The sequence below is a fragment of the Meriones unguiculatus genome, chromosome 2, assembly GCF_030254825.1.
Source record: "Meriones unguiculatus strain TT.TT164.6M chromosome 2, Bangor_MerUng_6.1, whole genome shotgun sequence".
NCBI classification, from domain to species: Eukaryota; Metazoa; Chordata; class Mammalia; order Rodentia; family Muridae; genus Meriones; species Meriones unguiculatus.
The window spans coordinates 3084897-3105119 of record NC_083350.1 but is presented as its reverse complement, the minus strand read 5'-3'; positions in this window follow the sequence as shown (position 1 = coordinate 3105119).

Below are 20223 nucleotides of genomic sequence, written 5' to 3'. Positions count from 1 at the left end.
TTTTTGAAAAAGATGGCTTTCTTAATCATCATTGCACGCTAAGTGAGATATAATGAAAATTATATATCTTTTGGGGGGACAGATTCAAGACAGGGTTTCTTTGTGTAGCCTTGGCTGTCCAGGACTCGCTTTTAAACCAGGCTGTCCTCAAACTCACAGAGATCTACCTGTCTCTGCCTCCCCATGTGCTGGGATCAGAGGCACGTGTTATATATCTCTTGTCAGAGCCAAGGCAAAGATGGAATAAAGATAAGTTGTAGATGTTCATTCCATCAAGTTCGTTTACTGGCAACAGTTCTAAGGACACTGGCTCAGTTAAGATAGCTGATTATATAGCACCTGCTGTAGCTGGAGTGTTGAAAGTCCCCAGAAGATTGGTGAGTTTGACCTAGTCCACTAGATGGTGTCAGCCAAGTTAGAGTCTTTTTGTGTGGGGCTTCCTAGAAGGTTCGGGAGTCACTGGGAGCTTGTCCATACAAAGGACTGTGAGGCTTCTGTCTGTTCTTATTTCTGTCGACTCTGCATTTTAGCTCAGAACAGGCAAATTGATGTTTGTCTCCTTTAGGAACCTAAATTGTGGTGACCTAATCTTGGAGCAGAAGCTAAACAAGTCTTTGCTTCTTAATTTAATTGACTCATCTATTTATTTATTATAGCAACTGTATGCTGATTGGGTCAGTACATTATAATATATATGTATAAATATAAATATATATGTGTGTGTGTGCACGCGCCTCATTTTTTTTCAAAACTAAGTCTTTTTTGTTCTCTTTGCTCTATTGAGAAACATTTCACAGTAGGAAAAAAAAAAACCTCACAAGCTGAAAAATTCTTTCAGAGTTGTGAAGCATTAGAATGTGTGAGGAGCTCTCCTCCACCCTGCCTCTTTCAACTTGATCATCAGCTGTTACTTACAGGCATGCATCCCTATGTACAGAACCCACACATAAACAGGAAAGTACTTTTCCCTGCCTCATTGTCTTACTAAGGACACCAGGCTCATCTCTCTGTGAGTCTCTGACATAACTTTTTCCTCTCTTCATATGTGGACACAAGCTTGCTTTCTGAGTTCTCAGCCAAGCCAAGTAGCAGAACCAAAGTTCCTCACTGTTTTCACAGAGGATCAAAGGCTTCAGTTCCATCTCTTACATCTGACAATGCACAACCCGCTGTGCTCCAGCATTAAGGGATCGTGTGTCCTCTGCTGGCCATTGTCTTCAGAATGAACATCATAGACTTATGTACATTCATGAACACAACATAGCCATGAAACAAAATAAATGCATCTTTTTACATAAATACGAATGAGCTAAAGAGATAGCTCATTTTTAAGGGGCAATTGTTCTTCTTCAAAAAGACTGGAGTTTGATAGGCAGCACCAACACTGGGCGGCTCACAGCAACTGCAGCTCCAGTTGCAGGGATCCAACCAATGACCTCTCTGTGCCTCTGGAGTAACATTGACACATGGCATCACTCACACATACGTACAACTGAAAGTAAATGGTATTTGAAATCTTAATAGACTCAATCTTTTTTTTTTTTTTTTACTCTGAATGTATAGAAAGTATGACTGGGGCTTAATCATACACACAAACACACACACACACATACACAGAAAAGGAGAGGGAAAAAGACCGAGAGAAAAAATAAACAGAGAGACACAGAGAATCATGTTTTCATGATTTTTAAACAGTTATTACGTTCTTAGTTTGTGAAAGGATTTTTAATTAAATTTTTATTTTTTATATTAATTACAGTTTATTTACTTTGTATCCTAGCTGTAGCCCCCTCCCTCATTCTCTACCAATCCCACCTTCCTCCTATGTCCCTCTCCATGTCCACAGATAGGGGATATATTATCCTCCCCTTTGTGAAGGGATTTTAATCCAGCAACATGGCTACTGTGGCTTGAATACATATATACCCTTAGCACAAAAGTTTAATCATTCTGGCTGGAATACAGATATGCCCTTGGTACATACCTTTAATCCCAAACAATGTAGGTAAAGTTAGTTTGTAGAAGGAAGTGTCCATGTTTGAAAGTGACATCTAATTGAGAGGCAGAAAAAGTAACAAATCAGAGAAAATTTTGACAGAATAGGATATTCCGAGCTATCACAATGAGAGAGCCAAAAGTGAAACTATGAGAGAAAGACAGAGAGAGAGAGACAGAGAAGGATAGAGACAGAGACAGAGAGAAAGACACACACACACACACAGTTGGGGGGGGGGAGGAGACAATTTTACCAGGAGAGTTTTACAAAGACAGACTGCAAAAAGAAAACAAGCTAGACAAAGGTGAAGACAGAGTCTGTAAGAAGAAGCCAAATTAGAATATTTTCCTAGAATTAGTTTGAAGCCAAGCAGAGCAATTCACTCAGAAGCCGAGAGAAGCCCATCTGAGTCAGTCATCTTGGAAAGGAGTTTTGAGCCAGAACACCTGAGCTGAACCAGATAGCCAGAGCTCAGAGAAAACTAGAAAGAATGGGTTTATTCAGCAGTAAATCTAAGAGGCTGAAAATATTCTAGGCCTAGATTAGATTGTATAGAATCTAGAAACTTTCAGGACTAGGCCTAGGTTAGCAGACAGAGGCAGTAAGCCTACAGGATAAAAATTATGTCAGGTGAATGAAAGATACATTTACATTAGTTGATGTTTTTAACTTTTCAGTTTTCTATTAGACAGTGAAATAAAGGATAATCAATAATAAAAAACTTAATTGCTCAGTCTTGTGCTAATATGATTCAAGTTCCCATGGAAAGAACTATAACACATTTTCTGCTAAAGAAGTAGAGTTATTTACATTGATTTTGAAACAAAGAGAGAGAGTGTTTTTACATATGTATGTGTACATATATGTGTTTTTGTATATAGACAAAAGTGATACTAGGAATTAACTATGTATAGAAGAAAACAGATCAAAAATGTACAAAAAGACATACTAAAACTTAGAAAATGCAGATATAATTATCATGGAAAAAAGATGATTCACAAAATCATTAGTTTTTTATTTATTTTACTAACAACCATAATTGTTTTATCCTGCAACGTTATCTTTCTAATTGATGGGGGAATAGAGATAGTTCACATTAAATGCAAAACATACCCATTAATGATCATTAATAAGCATTTAAGAAGATGTCAAAAGTAAACCTAAAGAAGGAAGAAAGACAGTTACAAATACATGATTTCAGAAATAGTAAGGTCCATGAGAGGATTAAATAAAATAGTAAAGAACAAGAAAGAATCATTAATGTCAAATTCTATAAGCTAGCAAACTCATAAAATAAATGATAGAAAAAGAAAAGAATATTTAAGTGAAGAAAAATAATTTGGGGAATCAGTAAGTACTTCTAAATACTGAACTCAAATTGAAAGATGTCCTAAGTAAAGATACACACAAACTGTTTGATTTAAAAACGTTATCTGGTACAGCACTACACACTACACATAAGAAAATACTTTGTTGACAACAGCACACTAGAAAGTGAAAAGATGTGTGTTAACCAAATAAGTAGAAGCTTAAGGCAACAGAAGAAGCCATACTTATACCTGATAAAATAGACTTCAAGCCAAACTTACCCAAAAGTATATATAGGATACTATATATCTATTAAAGAAAAATATCAATCATATATAATTATTTGAAATACATACTCTATATAGTTGCATATTTAAGTTCATGAAGCAACCCCTACTGCACACAAAGGAAAAGAGAGAACTAGAGATTAATAATCGGTGACACCAATACCAAATTATTATCAACAAATAGATTATCCAGAAAAAGTATTGAGAAAAAAAACAACTTTGCAGCTAGACTTTTACTAAGAACAAACGAATGACCGCATGTGGTGGCAAGGGCACAGAATTCTATCACTGAGGTTGATCAGACAGGAAGAACATTGTGATTTAGACACTACCGTAAGTTGAATAGCCAGTACACAGCCAGTCAGAGCTACATAAGATTTTTTTTCAGAAAAAAAAAAAAAAAAAACTCCTACACCTATAGAAAAAGGGAAATGATCTTAAATGATAGATAGAGAATATTCCATCTAACAGATCCAGAAAATGTACTCTGCTTGGGTGTCTGTGGACCATTCTTGAAACAAATCACATTTTAAACAAGAAGGAAAGGCTTAACAAAGTAAAATGCATCTTCTCGTGTCTTAACAGATCATAGTGACTAGACACAACAGGAAACACTCTGTATTAAGATTACTGAAAATTTCTCATCACCCAGGAAGTTAAATAAGGCCCTATTCACTGTTCAGAACATCATTGATAGAATCATTTGTTTTAATCCAGTAGTCAAATGAAAATGAAAACACAGCTTGCCAAAACCTTTGACATATGGCAAACACATTTATGAGAAGATAGCTGTGAGTACCTACTTAAATGCATATGATACAGTTAGGTAAAGATTAATTAGAACATACAACCTCTCTGCCAACTGAGCTCCTTAGCATCTTGCACCAGGACCTGGCCTGGTAAGTCCGCCTGATTTTGCCTTTCATGCACTAGCTTCAATCTCCAGATATATGACCAGATCCCACATTCGGTCGCCAAGCCAAGTCTAGCCAACCCTGGTTGTGTCACTTTCAACTTCCAAGCCTTGACCAGGACATGTGTCTTGCATTCAGGACAGCCTTGTTTTCCCAGGTGGCTTCACCCACCTCAAGCCAGCTCAAGCCATATCCACTTTTTGGACCAAACCAGGCCCTGTATCCTATAGTCTGACCCAGCATGATGTGTCTGTGTAAGACCCAAATAATAAAAGGCCCCATGCCCAGGTATTATTGCAAAAGTACAAACAACAAGAAAAAAATCAAGATGATGTTCCCTTCTATAATGCATGGTTTCTTCAGAAATATTCCCCAGCGAGCATTACTTAGATGGAATAATAATTTAAAGTGACAATCTCAGTTTCATCAAAGAAGTGAAACAGTTAACATAAGACTCAAAGAACTAGCTAAATTAGATAAAGAGATTGAGTTTATGAAGAGTAAATGATAGTGGTATCAAAGAACACACAAGCTGACAAGTTAATGCAATTATGAAGATGATCCAGAATTTCAAACCCAAATACAATAAAGAGATAAACATACTGTAGAGAATTCAAACTTAAATAGAGATAGGATGGAAAAGCCCAATACCTGACTAAAGAATGCAAGAGAAAGACTTAGTGATAGTATGAATAAAGGAGATAAAGACTCAAAGAAAAAGTAGAGGAACTAAACCAAAAAAAGAATATGAACAAAAAAAGTGTAAAAACAGAGGAGTGTAATAATTGTGGAACACCATGAACAAACCAAACCATTAAATTATGGAAAAGATTTAGAGAGAAGAATCCCAGATCAATGTCATAGGCCAGATGTTCAGTAAGATCATAGAAGAAACCTCCATAAACACAGGAAAGATACAAGTATACAGATACAAGGAGCAGAACACCAAATAGACAAGACCAGAAAAAAAAAATCCCTCAAAGAATACCATCTTACTTTAAACACCAAATTGTAGAACAAAGAAAAAGTATTGGAATCTGTAGGAGAAAAAAAATATGAAAGAAAACCCATCAGAATAATCGCTGGCTTCTCAAAGTAACCTCTGAAAGTTCGAAGATTCTAAAGCAATGTACATCATGTTCTAAAGGGCACAGATGCCAGCCAAGACTACAATTGCCAGAACAACAGTCTGCTATAACTAACGAAGGAATAAATGCAGAGAAAAAACGATTGTGGGATGCCTACCCATGTGATATATGACAACACAACCCCTTTACCTAAGGCTAAAGAAACATGAAAAAAACTTTTGTGCAGGGTGATAAATACGGGTCTATTTGCATTTTTCTACATGTAGACAGCCAGTTTATTGAAGATGCTATCCTTTTTCCATTGTATGGCTTTTGGCTTCTTTCTCAAAAATAAGTTTCTGTAGGTATGTGGGTTTACTTCTGGGTCTTCAATTTGATTCCACTGATCCACCAGTCTGTTTCTATGCCAGTACCATGCCATTTTTTTTTTCCTACTGCTCTATAGTAAAGCTTGAGATAAGGGACAGAGATAACTCCAGAAGATCTTTTATTGTTCAGAATTATTTGTGCAATGCTGGGTTTTTGTTTGTTTGTTTTCCATATGAAATTGAGAATTGTTCTTTCAAATTCAGTAAAAATAAATGTGTTGCTTTTAATTTAATTTATTATTTACAATTTATTCACTGTAGCCCCCCCTTCTCCTCCAAGTCTCACCCACCCTTCCTCTTCTCACCCTCTGCCCCTTCCCTAGAGGACTGATAGGGGAGGTCCTCCTCCCCTTCCATCTGACCCTAGCCTATCAGGTCTCATCAGGACTGACTGCATCATCTTCCTCTGTGCCCTGATAAGGCCGCATCCCCACAGTGGGAGGTGATCAAAGAGCCAGCCACTGAGTTCATGTCAGAGACAGCCCTTACTAGGGTACTGTCTTGGAAACTGAGGAGCCTATAGGCTTCCTTTGAACAGGAGTCTAGGTCCTCTTCATGCAATATCTTTGGTTGGAGTATCGATCTCTGCAATATCACCTGGGCTCAGGAGTTTTTACATCTGTTGGTCTCAAAAGACCAGAAGTCTGCTTCAAGATGGTTTTTCTTAGATATGGCAAAGAAGCCTAAACCATATAGTCTCAACATTGGCTGAATAAAACCATTCAGACCTTACAGAACATTTACATTCAATGCAGGTGGGGGAAATTTCACTTGTCCACACTACTACTTCTAGATTATGGACTACAAGTGTTTAAAGAGTCCTGAGAGAGAGTCAGGCTTCACGAGGAGTTAGCTCCATAATTGGAAATACACTGCCAACAAGCCAGTCTTAAAAACATATAAATACAAACAACACTAAATCAACTCAGAAAGTTGTATTTATAAATTTCTTCATGTTCATGTGTGCCTATGTATGTGTGCATATACAGACATACGTACATACATATACACCTATACATACATATATGTGTGTGAGTGAGTTTATAAAACAATAACAATAATGAAAGAAAAAAAGCCATAAACATGAAAGAAAGATTATCATGGTTATCAGAAAGAGTATAAGGGTGATTACAGAGAAGAAGGAGATGAAAAAAATTACACGAATATATTTTAACTTTAAAAGTAAAATAGGAACAGCCTTGCTAGGCCACAGAGGAGGACATTGTAGCCAATACTAAAGATATCTCATAAGCTAGGATCAGATGGAAGAGAAGGAGGATCTCCCCTAGCAGTGGACTTGGAAAGAGACAAGGAGAAGATGAGAGAGGGAGGGTGGGAATGGGAGGGAATGAGAGAGGGGACTATGGCTGGGATACAAAGTAAATAAACTGTCATTAATATTTAAAAAAATAGTCCTCTGTTGGTGAAGATCCTTTCCCAATCTGTAAGCTCTTGTTTTGTTCTGACGACACTGTCTTTGGCTTTACATAAGCTTTTCAATTTCATGAGGTCTTAGTTATTGATTGTTGCTCTTAGATCCTGTGCTGTTGGTGTTCTGTTCAGGAAGTTGTCTCCTGTGCCAATGAGTTTGAGGCTCTTCCCCAATTTTTCTTCTAAGCAGTTTAGTGCTTCTGGTTTTATGTTGAGGTCTTTGATCCACTTGGACTTTAGTTTTGTACAGGGTGATAAGTATGGTTCTATTTGCATTTTTCTACATGTAGACATGCAGTTAGACCAGCACCATTTGTTGAAGATGCTGTCTTTTTTTCCATTGAATGGTTTGGCATCTTTGTCAAAAATCAGGTGTACATAAGTGTGTGGATTTATGTCAGGATCTTCTATTCGATTCCATGGATCCACCAGTCTGTTTCTATACCAGTACCATGCAGTTTTTAGTATTTTTGCTCTATAGTATAGCTTGAGATCAGGGATGGTGATACCTCTAGAAGATCTTTTACTGGTAGAGAATTGTTTTAGCAATTCTGAGTTTCTTGTTGTTCGATATCAAGGTGATTTTTTTTTCTTTCAAGGTTTGTAAAGAATTGTGTTGGTAATTTGATGGGAATTGCATTGAATCTGTAGATTGCTTTTGGTAAGATGGCCATTTTTACTATATTAATCCTGCCAAGCCATGAGCATGGATGATCTTTCCATCTTCTCATATCTTCTTCTAATTCTTTCTTCAGAGACTGGAAATTTTTTTCATACAAGTCTTTGACTTGCTTGGTTAGGTTCACACCAAGGTACTGTATGTCTTTTGTGGCTATTGTGAAGGGTGTTGTTTCCCTAATTTCTTTTTCAGCCCTTTTGTATTTTGTATACAGGAAGTCTACTGATTTTTTTGAGTTAATTTTCTATTCAGCCACTTTGCTGAAAGTGTTAAGCAGCTATAGGAGCTCCCTGGTATAATTTTGGGGGTCACTCACTTATACTATCATATCATCTGCAAATAGTGATTCTGTGACTTCTTCCTTTCCAATTTGTATCCCCTTGATCTCCTTCAATTGTCTTATTGCTCTAGCTAGGACTTCAGGAACAATGTTGAAGAGATATTGAGAGAGTGGACAGCCTTGCCTTGTCCTTGATTTCAGTAGGAATTATTTAAGTTCTCTCCATTGAGTTTGATGTTGGGTATAGGCTTGCTGTATATTGCCTTTACTATGTTCAGGTATGTGCCTTGTATCCCTGATCTCTCCAAGACTTTAAACACGAACGGATGATGGAATAATATCCATTATATATAAATAACTCAAGAAGTTAAACAGCAACAAATCAAGTAATCCAGTTAAAAAATGCAGTACAGAGCTAAACAGAGATTTCTCTGTAGAGGAATATTGAATGGCAGAGAAACACTTAAAGAAATGTTCAACGTCCTTAGTCATAAGGGAAATGCAAATCAAAACGACACTGAGATTTCACCTTACGCCTACCTGAATGGCTAAGATCAAAAACTCAAGTGACAACACATGCTGGAGAGGCTGTGGAGAAAGGGGAACCCTCCTCCACTGCTGATGGGAATGTAAACTTGTACAACCACTCTGGAAAGCAATCTGGCATTTCCTCAGACAACTAGGAATAGAGCTTCCTCAAGACCTAGCTAAACCACTCCTAGGTATATACCCAAAAGATTCTCAAGTACACAATAAGGACATTTTCTCAACCATGTTTGTAGCAGCCTTATTATTTATAATAGCCAGAAGCTGGAAACAGCCCAGATGCTCCCCAGTGGAGGAATAGATACAAAAATTGTGGTATATCTACACAATGGAATATTACTCATCAATAAAAAACAAGGAAAGCATGAAATTTTCAGGTAAATGGTGGGATCTGGAAAAGATCCTGAGTGACCTATCCCAGAAGGAGAAAGACGCACATGGTATATACTCATTCATATAGACATATAATATAGAATAAACCTACTAAAATCAGTATACCTAAAGAAACTAATCAAGAGGGAGGACTCATGCTAAAATGCTCAAAACCTATCCAGAAAGGCAAAGAGGATGGACATCAGAAGAAGGAGAAAAGAGGGAACAAGTCAGGAGCCTGAGACAGAAGACCTCTGAAAGGCTCTGCCCTGCAGAATATCAAAGCAGGTGCTGAGACTTATGGGCAACCTTTGGGCAGAGTGCAGGGTAACTTAGGAAAGAAGTGGGAAACAGTAAGATCTGGAGAGGACAGGAACTCCACAAGGAGAGCAACAGAACCAAAAAATCTGAGCATAGGTGTCTTTCCTGAGACTGATACTCCAACCAAGGACTATGCATGGAGATAACCGAAGAACCCTGCACAGATGTAGCCCATGGCAGTTCAGTATCCAAGTGGGTTCCACTGTAATAGGAACAGGGACTGTCTCTGACATGAACTGATTGGCCTGCTCTTTAATTACCTCCCCCCTGAGGGGGAAGTAGCATTACCAGGCCACAGAAGAAGACAAGGCAAACACTTCTGATGAGACCTAGTTGAGTAGGATCAGAAGTAAGGAAAAGAAGTCCTCCCCTATCAGTGGACTTGGGGAGGGGCATGCATGCAGAGGGTAGAGGAAGGGAGGGATTGGGATGGGAGGAGGGAGGGAACCACAGGGGGATACAAAGTGAGTAAAGTGTAATTAATAAAGAATTTAAAAATTAAAAATAAAAATTAAAAAAAGAAATGAATTTGAGAGAGATTTGTGATGCCCATTTGGCAGAGTTGAAGAGGAAGGTGTGAATATGATCAAGACACATACACAGCGTCTTCAACAAATGGTGCTGGTCAAACTGATGGCTGCCTGTAGAGTAGCGCAAGTGGATCCATGCTTCACACCCTGCATTATGTTCTACTCCAAGTCTATCAGGGACCTCAAAATAAGGGTCAGATACACTGAACATGATAGAGGAGAAAATGAAATGTAGTCTGAACTGAAAACACCAATAACACAATTAATAACAGTTAATAAATAGGATCTCACAAAATTGTAAAGATTTTGTACTGCAAAAAACACCATCATTCAAGCAAAATGACATTCTGTGGATACCATTTATTATTAAATTCACTTTACTCTTAAATGTATTTTACTGTAACCTAAAATTTAATTATTTATGTGATATGTAATCTATGTTTTAATTGGCCGTATCAATATTACCATTTAACATGCTTTGACAATACAGTAGTCATTAAAATATTATTAAATTAATAATTTATTTTGTCCAATGATTGACTACCTGAGAAATATTACGAATGCAAGTCATTTACCTTATCATTGTGTTTCACTTCTTTTTATTTTTTTAATTTATTTATTATTTCTTACAATTTATTTACGTTGTAGCCTGGCTAGAATCCCCTCGATTTTTCCTCCCAGTCCTACCCATCCTCACTCTTCTCCCCCATCCCCCTTCCCTAAGTCCACTGATAGGCGAGGTCCTCCTCCCTTTCTATCTGCCTATCAGGTCATATCAGAACTGGTTGCATCACCTTCCTCTGTGTCCTGGCAAGACTGCACCTCCCAGCAGTAGGTGATTAAACAGCCAGCCACTGAGTTCAAGTCAGAGACAGTGCCTGTTCCCATTACTAGAGACCCTCCTGGACACGGAGCTGCCAAAGGCTACATCTGTGCAGGGGTTCTAGGTTATCTCCATGAATGGTCCTTGGTTGGAGTATCAGTCTCAGAAAAGACCCCTGTGCCCAGATATTTTGGTTTTGTTGCCCTCCTTGTGGAGCTCCTGTCCTCTCCAGGTCTTTCTATCTCCCCCTACTTTCATAACATTCCTTGCACTCTGCCCAATGTTTGGTTATGAGTCTCAGCATCTGCTTTGATACCGTGCTGGGTAGAGTCTTTCAGAGGCCCTCTGTGGTAGGCTCCTGTCCTATTCCTGGTTTTCTTCCTCTTCCGATGTCCATCCCATTTTTCTTTTTTAGTGAGGACTGATCATCTTTATTTTAAGATATTGATTTTATTAGTGGGGTTGTTATAATTCAATAGGAAATAGGAAATCTATCAGCATATCTAAAACTACATAAAGATATTTTCACATTCATGTATACTATTGGTGCATATTCATTGTACAAATGGTTTTCATGATGACGAACACTTAGCTCATGGTCAGCTTAATTTATCTTGTTTCATCCTATCTGTAAGGTAATAATAATAATAAAAAAGATCCCTCTCCATTCATAAAGGATTTATCTAGACCTAAAATCATCTCTCTGGAGAGCCTTTCTATCACGGTTAAAATCTGTTTTGAGGTTTAATCTGTTTTTGCTTAGCATGCACATACTGAAAACAATGACTACTCGACAGAACCGGAGAATCTAGCTTTAAAAACTACATAAAATTAATTATATTGTTGTGAACTTGAGTGCACTTGTTTTTTGATTAATTTCAATGTTGTCAGTTCTCCTAACGTAACCCTCTGTAATGTCATCTGGGAGAAACTCCTCCCTAGTATTAATTTTTCAAGTGGGCATTTATTAAGATGAACTCACTTCATAGTATCACTCCTTACACAGTAGAGAAAAATCATTGGTCAGAATCAAAATCTTATTGTAATTATGGCTCCTTGTTCTGGTACAGAAGCAATTTGAGAACAATTAAAATAGTATACTTAAAATATATTAGTGTGCTTTAGCAGTCTATGATCCATAAAACGTAAGTAAAGAGCACACATACAACAAAAGGAAAGCAGAAAAGGGGGGGGTGCTAAGAAGCAAAAAGGAGTGGGAGGTGTCCGGGAAACATTTTTGATTGTTTGCTGCGTGTGATTGAATGTGGAGAGCATGAACTAGGTTGATGGCATCCACTCATGAATTCATTCTTGCAGCAGAGCAGAAGTTAAGACAGTCTCCAGTGATGACTCTTCTTGTGTTTGTGTGTGATGTCTGCTGCTTTGTAGCACACTTGACGATGGAGACCACTGAACTACGTAGCTGGCAGAGAAACAGGTGACGTCGCAGGAGACTGTGAAGCTTCCATGGAAACTACGAAAAGGCACACAGGACCGAAAGTTATTCAGACAATTTGCCAAGGTTTCCAGAGTATTAATGGTAAATTCTGTAGTAACAGCACTACAAAATAAATAAAATAATAAGATAAAATAGAAAATGAAGAAACAAGTGAACTGAGGCCTCTCAGGAGTTTTATAGCTACAGTACATATTCCTGGGTAACTTAGCAATGTCCTACCAGCCATGCAGGCAGGCCTCCTCACATGCAGACCACTGTGAAGGCTTGCGACCCTGGAAAGGGGGAAGTGCCAGGGACCAACATAGAAGAAAGTCTTGCAGCAGAAAGCACAGCACAGAACTTCAGACAGACTTTACAGGACGTAAAGGAAGTAGGAAGAAAAGTGGGCAGGACAGAATGGTCTGAGCAGCTGGAGGCGGCTTCTCTACAGAACATGGGAATTTGTCCTTACTGCTAGTGAGGTACAAGAGAACTTTGCAAGCCTTTGTCCAGAGCGGGGATGGGAGCAGCAGCATGCTCTTAGTGGTCAGATCTGGGTGCCTTTTAAATAACCCAGAACTGTCAAATGCCAGCAAAATAAAGAGTCTGGAGCATATGACTGGCAGCTAGTGAGGAAGTGACACAGACCACAGCCATATTGAGGAAAGCCCCTGGACATGGCTATAATGTGGATGGGTTACACTGATAACGGTGGGATGGAAAGTCATGAAGAAAGCCTAGTTTCGAATAAAGGGCCCTTAAAGTGAGATAAGACATAGGGGTTTCTGTGTCAATAAACAACTCTGTATACAAGGTGAAGGTTCCGATGAAGGGCCTTATGTGATAAAATACATAGATGAATTACATATATAGAACACATATGTGTCTGTAGTTTGTATGCAAATTCAGGTTTTCTTTCATTTTTATTTCTTCCCAGTATTTATGTTTAAGATGCAGCCACAGTAACTATAGCTTTTAAATTATTCTATAAAATATGTTCTTACTTCCAGAATATATGCAATTCAAAATGAAATCTATTAAATAGTACTGAAAAGGAACATTAATAAAAAGTCAGGAGTGGTAATCTCAATGCCACTTTGTCTTATTTAGTTTGTGGGGACAACGTTGTCAAAACAAAAGTAGAGCTCTCACCTCAAAGGGCATAAAAGATACGAGTAACTGTGGCCAGGATTCCCCCAAAATTTGTGCTTCATCGTGGAAGGAACTGCACAAAGTATTTGTAGAAATAGGACAAAGAAAGTGATAAATCAAGACTCTGTGGAAGAGCAGGAGCAGTCGCAGCTGTGAACAAATGAGATAATAGTTCTCAGGTGCTGTGTGATGGCATTCTCAGCTCTGGAGTTCGTAGAAGCTCTTTGTCTCCAGGGCTAATACATCCCAAACATTAGTATCTGTTAGTCGCAGGATGTTAGATCTGACAGAGAGGTGAGCAAGGGACTAACGGTGGCCCAAGATAAATTATATTTAGTCTCCGGATCCACAAATTCCTAAATCTCTGTGTCACAGCTGGTCTAGTTCCCATCAATGTGCACATACACCATATTTCCAGGTTCTCATTCACAATTTCAAAGGTTCACACCTAGATTGGGAAGTGACACTAGGAACCTAATTTACGCTTCTTTTGGTCATCCTGCCTCTACCTGCTAAGTGTTGCTGTAACAGTTTTTGCCATCACACTCAGCAAAAACAAAAGAGCAATTCTGCCATTAAATCAACACCTGGAGAGAACAGGAGCTCCACAAGGACAGAATATATCAGTCAGGGCCTGGGGGTCCTCTATGAGACCAAGGTCCATGTATGGACATAACCTAGAACCCCTGCATAGATGTAGCCCATGGCAGCTCAGTATCCAAGTGGGTATCATAGTAAGGGGAACAGGGGTTGTTTCTGACATGAACTCAATGACTAGCTCCTTTACACCACCACCCTGGCCCCAGGGAGGAGCAGCCTTGCTAGGCCACAGAGGAGGACATTGCAGCCAGTCCTAAATATACCTGATAGGCTAGGGTCAAATGCAAGGGGAGGAGGACCTCACCTATCAGTGGACTTGCAAAGGGGCAGGGAGGAGATGAGGGAGGGAAGATAGGTTTGGGAGGGAATGAGGGATGGGCTACTGCTGGGATACAAAGTAAATAACCTGTGATTATTATAAAAAAATAAAAATTAATTAAAAAATCAACACTGTCTATCTAGAATGTTGGCAAAACTAAAATCAGTTATATGATTTTAATATATCATGTTTTCATAACTGCCCTTAAACTATAAAAATACATAATAATATTACATACAAATCTGGACAAAAGAATAACTTTGCATTATATTGTATTCTGAAGTATTTTTATGGGAGAATATTTTATAAATGTTGTAATTGTTTAGGTTTGGGTCAACTTGCTTTAGGTAAAAAATAAAATAAAATAAAATAAAATGCCTCTTATTTTTGGGTGTTTTGTTTCAGCTATGAAAACCAAAGATTTTAGAATCACACGTATTTGAATTCCAAATATGGCAAGGTAGAACAATTAGAGTTTTATCCAGTAATTATTTATAGGAATGTGTAAAATTTTGAGTGTAGGGCTAGCTGCCTCTGCATGCCATGCTGTGTACCATTAATTATAACCAGCTGACCCACTTGTATGCAGTTAGAATTTCTAGCGGTTAGCAATGTTTCCACCACGGCTCCGCAGATGCTGGTGCTACTTCACACTGGAAGGGCCTTCTGACACTCCAAACACTGGGTCTCTCCTGTCATTTCCGGGAGCAAAGTGCAATGATTTTCTATTTCCAGTGGGATCAGTCTTCTTCTAATTGTCCCTTGAGGAGGCAAGTGTCAGTAAAGATTTCCACCAACTCTTCATAATGATTAAAAATGGAGAAACCAAGGCATCTAAAGAAAAGGTCACTGTATAATGGCCTCTTATTGAAACAAATAGAAGTCATGAAGCACTCTGTCTTCTGCATGCGCCTCAGTGACTCTTCTCAGTCTTGAACAAAGGTTTGTCTAATTCTCTAGCACTCAGTTAAATTTTATGATAATGAATTTTTGTTTTTCAAAAGAACTAAGTTGAAGCCTCTAAATTTACTTTTTTCTTTTTTTAAAAATACTTTTGCAAATAAGGTTTACTTTCACCTTTCTTTATCAAGGACTTGAAAAATATGTTTCCAAATAAAAGGACATTCGTGTGTGTGTGTGTGTGTGTGTGTGTGTGTGTGTGTGTGTGTGTGTGTTTGAGAAATTGATTCTGGAGAGAGAAGACTCCATTTATCCTTTGGATGTTAATATCTAAGAAATGTAAGTGATACAATTAACAATGTATCACAGATTAGTTTAGAATAAAACACCAAATCTTCTTTATTAAAATTTATTATTTACATATGATGCTTTCTATCATTAATTGATTACATAGTTCAGCCAAAATGAGAGTTGCTGCAGCCAGTGTCACATGATTACTGAGCTCCCTACTGAATGGTAACAGTTTTCTTCCATGTGTGATAAACTCTGTCTAGACTTAGCCAATTGCATTGCAACACCTTTGATGCATGTTTTCAAGGCAATTTCTGGTTTACAAAGAAAACTGTCATAGTTATCAATGTTAAGTAATTTTTCCAAATTCCACAGTGGTTTGGAAGATATCCATGCACGTACTTCAATAACTATGTAACTCAAAGAAATGAATAGTATGAAAATACTAAAGTCACTAGAGAGGAAATATATTGTCCTAACTGAACAGTCATTTGTGGACACATTTTGTTTTCGTCAGTGTAAACTGTATTTAAATTGATGCTGTATAAAAGTGGTACATGCTAAATTAGCGAAGCAGCTGTTAATGGTAATGCTGTCAGTTTACAGTGTTTTACAAACAGGATTCTGTACCTTTAGCCTTATCACCCTTAAATTTGAAACAATAAGAAATACTACAGGGTGAATTTGCATGACAATTCCATTAAGATTATTTCCATTCATCAAAATATTAAGGATTTTTTTTAACAAAGAAAAGCAAACCTTTATTTAAGGTTTAATTACTAATTTCTTGAAGAATTTTCTGAAGAAAATCAGTACCAAATAACTTTTTAAAATATGCATAAACTTTTATCCTCAAAGAACTGGAAAATTTTTTACAGTTAGAAGGGACCTCTCACGACTGGGGCTGTGAAAGTCCCTATTTTAAGAGGCACAGTTCAGGACTGAAAATGAACTACAATTGATCATGGTTTAAGGTGGTATAGAAAATCAGCATAAAATGTAATGGTATGTTTTAGCTTGTAGTATAATTTTTAAATAAAATTAAGCTGATACTTTTGTGAAAAATGCAAGATTGTTCAGAAAATTGTGGCCATTAAAAATTTCAAATCTGTCTAAACAATTGTCGAGCTATATTTTAGGTAATTGGACTGGAGAATTCGATACTACGATGGAGCAGCTGAGAGTGGCCATTGTCACAGTAAATTCTACCGGAGTGGACGCAGGACTAGCCACAGGATTATCAACATGGATTGCTGCAGCCATGAATCATCTGAAGGAATGGGCAGGCATGGGAGTGTTAACAGGCCTTCTGGTGTTGGTCTCCTTGGTTTGCCTGTGGTATATATGCAAGATTAGAGTCTCACAACAGTGTGATGCAGCCATGATCATTCAGGCCTTTACAGCCATTGAAGCAGGACATTCTCCCCAAGCATGGTTGGATACCATAAAAAGCTAAAATGATACGATCAGGATGCGAGGCTAAGCACTGCACTCAGGGTCAGCCGCTTTGGACCCAGAGAAGAGCATGTCTGATTGCATGCGGGTTGATGCCCCAGGTCCCGCCTCTGAGAAAAAGGTATCGGACTGGTCTGATGCTCTTTGGGTGGATGACACCTAAATGAACATCTGTACAAAGTCCCAATTTATTTCTAATATCAGAGATCAGACCTCAACTCTTGCCTGATGCGTCTAAAACAAAAAGGGGGAACTGTAGAGAGCTGCGGAATGCTATGCCTTAAAGATGGAGCTGGTTTCTGCCTTCCACCTTCTCGATGGTGAGTGCTCTCTGTCACGAACAACTCCACATTTGGCTAAGGCCGAGGATCTGGCTTGCTTCCATGTATGTGGACCTATCTGCATTGCCCCCGTGGCACGCCTGGGTTGGCTACCCAGAGGCTATTTAAGCTGTGGGCTGGCTTTCCCCGGGGTCCGAGGATTGTTCAATGTTCCTGAATAAACTGCATTAAAAAAAAAAAAATTCAAATCACTCAGAATGATCTTTCCTAGATCCCACCATTTGCCTGCAAATTCCATGATTTTTAGTTGCTGAGCAGTATTCCATTGTGTAAATGTACCACAGTTGCTGTATCCATTCCTCAACTGAGGGACATCTGGGTTGTTTCCAGGTTCTGGCTACTATGAATCAAATGGTTATGAACAAGGTTGAACAAATGTCTTTGCTGTGTACTTGAGCATCTTTTAGGTATATGCCTAGGAGTGGTACAACTGGGTCTTAAGGAAGCGCTATTCCTAATTGTCTGAGAAAGTGCCAGATTGATTTCCAAAGTGGTTGTGCAAATTCACATTCCCACCAGCAGTGGAGGAGGGTTCCCCTTTCTCCACAACCTCTCCAGCATGTGTTGTCACTTGAGTTTTTGATCTTAGCCATTCTGATGGGTGTAAGGTAAAATCTCAGGGTTGTTTTGATTTGCATCTCCCTGATGACTAAGGACATTGAGCATGTCTTTAAGTGTTTCTTTGCCACTCTATATTCCTCTACTGAGAATTCTCAGTTTAGCTCCGTACCCCATTTTTTAAATTGGATTGCTTGATTTGTTGCTTTTTAACTTCTTGAGTTCTTTATATATTCTGGATATTAGCCCTCTGTCAGATAGAGTTTGGTAAAGATCCTTTTCCAGTCTGTAGGCTGTCGTTTTGTTCTGACGACATTGTCCTTTGCTTTCCAGAAGCTTTTCAGTTTCATGAGGTCTCATTTATTGATTGTTGTGCTTAGAGCCTGTGCTGTTGGTATTCTGTTCAGGAAGTTGTCACCTGTGCCAATGAGTTCAAGGCTCTTCCCCACTTTTTCTTCTAACCTATTTAGTGTGTCCGGTTTTATGTTGAGGTCTTTGATCCACTTGGACTTTAGTTGTATGCAGGGTGATAAATATGAATTTATTTTCATTTCTGCATATAGACATCCAGTTTGACCAGCAACACTTGATGAAGATGCTGTCTTATAGGAGCCTACCACAGAGGGCGTCTGAAAGACTCTACCTAGCACTGTATCAATTCAGAGGCTGAGACTCATAACCAAACCTTGGGCAGAATGCAGGGAATCATATGACAGAAAAAAAAAATAGTAAGACCTGGAGAGGATAGGAGCACCACAAGGACCGAATATATGTGGGCACAGCATTTGTTTTTGAATCTGACTCTTCAACCAAGAACCATGCATGGATATAATGTAAAACCCCTGCTCAGATGTAGCCCATGGCAGGTCAGCATCTAAGGGTGTTTCCTTATTAAGGAAAACAAGGACTGTCTCTTACATGAATTAAGTGGTGGGCTTTTTGACCTCCCCCCACCACGAGTGATGAGTAGCCTTGCTAGGCCCCAGAGGAGGACCTTGCAGCCAGTCCTGAATATACCTGATAGGCTAGGGTCAAATGCAAGAGGAGGAGGACCTCACCTATCAGTGGACTTGCAAAGGGGCAGGGAGGAGATGAGGGAGGGAGGGTTGAAATGGAAGGGAGTGAGAAAGAGGGCTACAACTGGGATACAAAATAAATAATCTGTGATTAATATGAAAATAATATTATTAAAAAATTTCAAATCAGAAGAGGGAGAAAACAGGGAACAGGACAGGACATTTTTTGATCAGCAAATATCTAACCACAGAGGGTCTCTGAAAGACTCTATCTTTCAGGGTATTAAAGCAGAAGCTAAGACTCATAGCCAAATTGGTGCAGAGTGTAGGAAATCTTATGAAAGAAGCAGGAGATAGAAAGACCTGGAGAGGACAGGAGCTCCACAAGGAGAGGGAAAAAAAAAAAATTTAGGCCCAGAGATCTTTTCTGTGAGTGATACTCAAACCAAGGACCATTCATGGAGATAACGTAGAACCCCTGCACAGATGAAGCCCATGGCAGTTCATTCTCCAAGTGGGTTTCCATGCTAATGGGAACAGGGACTGTCTCTGACATTAACTCATTTGCCTGCTCTTTGATCACCTCCCCCCGAGTGGGGAGCAGCCTTACCAGGCCACAGATGAAGACAATGCAGCCAGTCCTGATGAGACCTGATAGAGTAAGTTCAGATGGAAGGCAAGGAGGACCTCCCCTATCAGTGGACTGGTGTAGGGGCATGGGTGGAGAAGAGGGAGGGAAGGCAAGATTGAGAGGGGATGAGGGAGGGCACTACAGTTGAGATACAAAGGGAATGCACTGTAATTAATAATAAAATAATACATTTTAAATTTTTTCCACTGCCTTGCTGAACCTGTTGTCAAAGCCTTTAATCCTGTCACTGGGTAGGCAGAGGCAGAAAGATCTCTGTGAGGAGCAGATGAGCAGGCTAAACACTGCTGCCCTATCTGAAATGTATCGCTCATTTGCTCAATTGTGTGTACGTACATTTAGTATAGTTCTCAAGTATTTTTAGAATGAGATGTGTTCTTGTAACAAGTTTCTAAACATTTATCAAGTATAATATTTTTACATTCCATTTCAATTACTGATTTTTGTTCCTTAACTTTTTCTGCTGAAATAAATTTTTTTGATCAGCAAATATCTAAACACATAATTTCTGTTTTCTCTCATTTTTAAATTAATTTTTATTTATTACAATGTATTCACTTT